Below are 5,996 nucleotides of genomic sequence, written 5' to 3' on the forward strand. Positions count from 1 at the left end.
GTTTTGAAAAAGAAATTTGAAATTCAAAATGAAAGAGAAAACACCAGAGAAACACCAAACTTTTAAAATTTAAATTTAAAATTGAATTTAAATAAAATAAATAGAATTAAGGAAAAAATAAATAAGATATGATCTGAAAATTTAAAGATTTGAATTTCAAATTTGAAAAAAACAACTAACAAAATACTCAACTTTTAAAATTTTAATTTTAAAATTAAGGATAAGATAACAAGATTTCAAAATCAAGAAAAAAAGATAAGATTTGAAAAAGATTTGATTTTGAAAATTTTTTAAATTTAAAAATAAGAAATTCAAAGAGAGATTTTAAAATTCAAATTTGGAAAGAAAGACTCAAACAAGATAAGATAAGATTTTAAAATTTAAGATAGAAGCTTTGATTTTAGAGTAAAAGACAAATAGGTCCCTGACCTTTTAAAACGCGGACATTTTCGTCTCTCAAGATTGAAAAATACATTTCGATCCCCCACGTTTTAAAACGGCGGACAATTATATCCTTCTGTCCGTTTTGGGAAAAAACGGCAACGGAGCCAGTTGACATGGAGGGGCAGTGAATGACGTGGCCGTTACAGTTGCTGAGGTGGATTGGGACGAAATTTTAGTGGACAAATTCGTCCCTGAAGTGCCAAACGACGCCGTTTCTACCGATGAGCCCTATTTCATCCAAACGCAAGGTGGAAGTCATGGCCGCTGCTTGTGCGATCGTCCATGATGAGTGAGGGGGTTCTTCATGTACAAGATCTCTCACAATAAGAAACAGTTCAAAGGGGTTTGATCCTCCTCCACCTCCTAAATAATACTCATTGGTTTTCTTCACAAGCTCCATGATCCTAAGGTGTTCATCTTTCACAACTTTAAGCTCCTCCTCACATTCCTCTACAAACCCTTTCATTTCCTTAACAAATCCACCTCTCTCATTGTTCTCGCCACAACATTTGGTTACAATCTCTCGAATTTCGCTAACACGAGCATTAAGAATCTATAACATCCTAATGAAATTCTAATGATCAATTATTGCTGCTTTTTTTACTTCAGATAACTCATCCTTTATACCTCCCAATAACACTTGTAAACCAAACATCAGATACTCTTTCTCTCTCTCATGTTGCACAAGGCTATTATTGTTTTCATTGGAGTTGCTTATATCACCGTTGATTTTGGGAATGTTATGCTTTTGATTCATAGCTTATCTTCTTCCTTCTGATTGAGCCACCTGCTCTACAATGAAGTGTAGCAAACTAGTCTTCCCATCAATGCTTTTCACATTAGGAAGCTTCCTAAGAGCACTTAGGTTGAAACCTTGTGCATTTCCCCTAGAAGTTTCGGCATTCATCCGGTTTCCAGCTTTGAGAATTGCCTCAAGAAACTTCAGTAATAGGCCACTAGCCCTCATCTCCTTGCAACCTTTTTCAAGAACTTTGGCTTCAATTGGTTCTTATGACTTCCGTGAAGCGCACAAACTCCAAAAGCGCGTGAAGGATGGTGACATTGCAAGATAACTTAGAGAGAAACCAAACTCTCAAACAGAAAGATAAAACAAATACACCTTTACCAAATCACCAAACCATGAAGAAGATCAACATCAATAAAATGAACTCAAATTCATCATATTCAACAAAGATCCATCAAATTCTAAGTCAAAATAATGAATCAAACAACCCCAAATCAAAACAAAAATTTCTTTTTTTTATCTATTTTGGGAAAAGATTAATAGAAAACTGATCCTATAGAGTGTGTTCAAGCACTTGGCGCAGCCACCAAGACCAGGGAAGCCATTGACATTGTTGGTTCTACTGATGCAATTCTTCTCTAACATTCTCACAGTTTTATCCCAACAAGTTCACCATTTTCATTAACTGAAAATGCATCTGGGCAACTCAGAGGGTGAAGCCTTATCCCACAGAAGCAGAACACAACATCATATGTCTCATTGGGTCTTTTCAGCTGAATCCCTCTTACTTTCAGTGCATTCTCTAAGTCATTCACACATGTTTCTGAGTCATCTGGTAACAATGGTATCTCATATGATGATGATGATGATGATGTGTGGGTATGGCTATAGGTTAATGCAATGGAAGAATATGCAGAGTATAACCATGATGCAAGAACAGGGCAGCACCGTGTGCGGTGGAGCTCCATGTCAGAACCACCACCACCACCGCCTCCACAAGCATTCTTTATACCGTCAAAGAGTTCATCTGAGAGTGTCAAGGGGCAACCTTTGACATCAGATTGTTCAGGGAATGCAGGGATTGTTGCTATTGATGGATGAGATGGGCCTGGGCCTAGGCTTTTGTTTGGGAGGATGGGCTTAAGGGTTTGAAGGGTTGTTGTTGATGATGAGTCATTGCACATGCAGCAATGGAAGAAGAAGATGATAATGCAGAAGAGGAAAAGGGTTAGTGGTAGTGGAGCTGACATGGTGTTTGATGAAATGTTTCTGAGAGAAAAAGAAAGAAAGGGTATAATTGTCCACTAAAATTTCGTCTCAATCCACCTCAGCAACTGTAACGGCCACGTCATTCACTGCCCCTCCATGTCAGCTGGTTCCGTTGCCGTTTTTTGCCCAAAACGGACGGAAGGATATAATTGTCCGCCGTTTTAAAACGTAGGGGATCGAAATGTATTTTCCAATCTTGAGGGACGAAAATGTCTACGTTTTAAAAGGTCAGGGACCTATTTGTCTTTTACTCTTGATTTTAAAAAGTTTTGAAATTTAAAAAGTCAAACAAAGATTTTGAAATTTTAATTTTTGAAAGAATAATTCAAACAGGATAAGATAATATTTAAAAAGATTTTTAAAGATTTGAAATTCAATTTTGAAAGAAAGAAAAACTAACAAGATACTAAACTTTAAAAATTTGAATTTAAAATTTGAAATTAAATAAGATAAGATAACAGAATTTTGAAAATTAAGGAAAAAGATATGATAAAGATTTAAAGATCAAGAAAGATAGGTAAGATATAATTTGAAATTTAATTTTGAAATAGAGAGAAGCCAACAAAACACTAAACTTTTGAAAATTGAATTTGAAATTTGAATTTAAAGTTTTGAATTTTGAAATTTGAATTTGAATTTTAAGTTTTTGAATTTTGAAAATTGAATTTGAATTAAGATAAGATAACAAGATTTTGAAATTCAAGGAAAGGAGAGATAAGATAAAGATTTGAAAAGATAACAAGATAAATACAAAAGCTAACTAATTGGACACCAAACTTAAAAGTTTTAAATTCAAAACCTATTAAATCCGAAAATTACCAAGGAGAAACACAAAAAGACACCAAACTTAAAATTTTGAAGGTCAAGGACACTAATTTCAAAAATTTAAAGAGAAAAACACTAAAAGACACCAAACTTAAAGATTTTGAAATCAAACAGAGAAAAATACCAAGAACAATTTGAATACCAAGAAGAAAAAATAGGCACAATTTTAAAAATTAAAGAAAGGAAATGAAAACAAAAGAGACACCAAACTTAAAAACTGACACAAGACTCGAACAAAAGACAAAAGTTACTAAAGAAAAGAAAATGTTTCGAAAAGCTTTTGAAAAAGAAAACAAGAAACACAACTAAAAGAGCAAATAAACCATAAAAAGTACCTAATCTAAGCAACAAGATAGTCCGGTAGTTTGTCAAATTCGAACAATCCCCGGCAACGGCACCAAAAACTTGGTGCGCGAAATTGAACTTCGCACAACTGAACCGGCAAGTGCACCGGGTCATCCAAGTAATACCTCAGGTGAGTGCGGGTCGAATCCCATGGAGATTGTCGGATTGAGCAAGCAATGGCTATCTTGTAAATTTTAGTCAGGCGATTAGAAAAGATGGTTGTTTGTTTGAAAGCATAAACAAAATAATAAAGAATGAAATACCAGATTGATGCAAAAATAGTGATAAGGATTCAATTAAGGCTTCAGAGATGATTTTTCTTTCTGGATTAACTTTTCTTACTGTCTACTTCAATAACAAATGATTTATTCAGTGGCAACCATAAGTGACTAACTCATGTCCTCTCATCAAGTTAATCTCTTCTAAACCACAGTAGTCCACCATATCTGAGTAACTCATGTCCTCTTATCAAGTTGACTCATGCCTTCTCACTGTAGCCGAAGATGAAGCTCCAAGCAATCAACTCTCCTTCGCGATCCTACTCAAAATATCACAGACAAGGTCAGATCTTCCGGATCAAATAGTGCTGCTTTTCTGACTCTAGCCTTAGTGTCACAAAGACCTCAGTAACCCACGGTCAACGGGATTTCATGTCATATATCCAAAGTTGGCCAGGCACTCTCTTGGAATCCGCAATGCATTCTCTAGCTTTAGTTCAATGCTATCCGGGTCAGGACTCGCACGGAACCCATGTAGAACAAGGATGCATGACACGATTCACCCCCAATTCATTAAGATTGAAGAACGAGAACGCATGAGAATAGAATCAGACATATTGAAATAGAAATAGTAATATTATTAATCCATGAGAATTAGTAGAGCTCCTAACCCTAACTTAGGAGGTTTAGTTGCCCAAAGCTTACAGAAAAATGTATGGTTCGAATGTGATGGTGCTTCTCCCCTCCTGGAAGGCATGATCCTCAGGAGGAAGTAAGTTTCTTATATATAATCAAATACTAGACCTAAAAGATGTTATTATTAATTAAAAATTACAAAAATGTGATAAACTAAGCTAAAGGGTGCGAAAAATATACTTTTGGGCCCACTTGGTGAGTGTTTGGGCTGAGCGTGGGGTGAATTCACGTTCTTGGACTCCTCTTGTGTAAGACCCAGTTAATTAACAGCTAATTAACTCATAAATGAGAATTTATTCTAGAAAGCCAAAAATGTTATTCTTATAGCTAAATGTGATAGAGGAGTTTGAGACGAGAATTTCGGTACCAATTTTATAGAAAACGGACCAAGATTAGACCGAACGGGCCAAACCGGGCCAACCGGATCCAAAGTGGGCCCTTGGCCCAACTAAACTAAACCAAAACCCTAGTTTTCCGCACTCTCTCTCCTCACAACACTCTAATTCATGCTGAAATTGATATGGAGGGGGGAAGAACACTCTCTCAAGTTCTCTCCCTTGGTTGATCTTCAAACCACCATAACTTTTGATCTAGAGCTCCGATCGCTGCACCGTTTGTGGCCATGTATTCACCATAGAGAGCTCTATAAAACCCATACAATCAATCTTTAGGTAAGCCACGTTTTGCTCTTCGAATTTCCAGCCTTGTTTTCAAGTTTCATGGATGAAATATTGAGATTTTGGGCTCTTTGATGTTATAGGACAAAAAACTCTTAAAGGAGAAGGTTAATCTTGTCTCCTTGGACCTTGGGTGTGGTAAGATTCTCAACCCTAGTGTAATTTGTTGTTTTATGATGTTGGGTATTGAGATGTTGTGTATGGGTATGATGATTGTGGCTTAGGTTATGTATATGTGAATATTGGAGCTTGATTGGTGATTTTGGAAAGCTTGGGAGAGGGTTTTGTGTGATAAAATCTGTTCTTGGAGGTGTTGAGACCTTGAGAGCTTGTGGACAAGTGGTTTGGAAGTGCTCCGGTTGAGCTTGGGAAATAGTCTAAGGTATGGTTTCGGTTTCTCGTATCTAATATGTAATGTGGTAGGAAATACTTAGGCTAGAGGCCCTAAGATAGGCATTGAATTGATGATGTTGATTAGTTGAGATATATGATGTGACCATATATGTGATTATGGATATTGATGCCTTGGTTGTGTGATGTATGAGAAAATGCATGTTGTGATATATGCTTGATGAATGATTAAGTTTGAATTGGTGGGTGGTACCATGTTGATGGTGAGTATGATGATGATTATGTATAATGATGGTTGATTGGAAATGGTATTATTGGAAATTGGGATGAGGAAGGATGTATGATATGATATTGTGTTTGTCCTTTAGCCATTTGATTGAGAAGTGTTAAAATGGTTGGATGTGGTTTTGGGAATTTTGGTAAAGT

The 5,996-nt window shown here is 36.1% G+C and overlaps 1 pseudogene; it reads right to left on the reverse strand.

Annotated features, from left to right (window-relative positions):
- On the reverse strand, positions 617-2,474 carry LOC107646953 (annotated as a pseudogene).

This window comes from Arachis ipaensis, chromosome B06 (assembly GCF_000816755.2).
Source record: "Arachis ipaensis cultivar K30076 chromosome B06, Araip1.1, whole genome shotgun sequence".
Classification (NCBI taxonomy): Eukaryota; Viridiplantae; Streptophyta; class Magnoliopsida; order Fabales; family Fabaceae; genus Arachis; species Arachis ipaensis.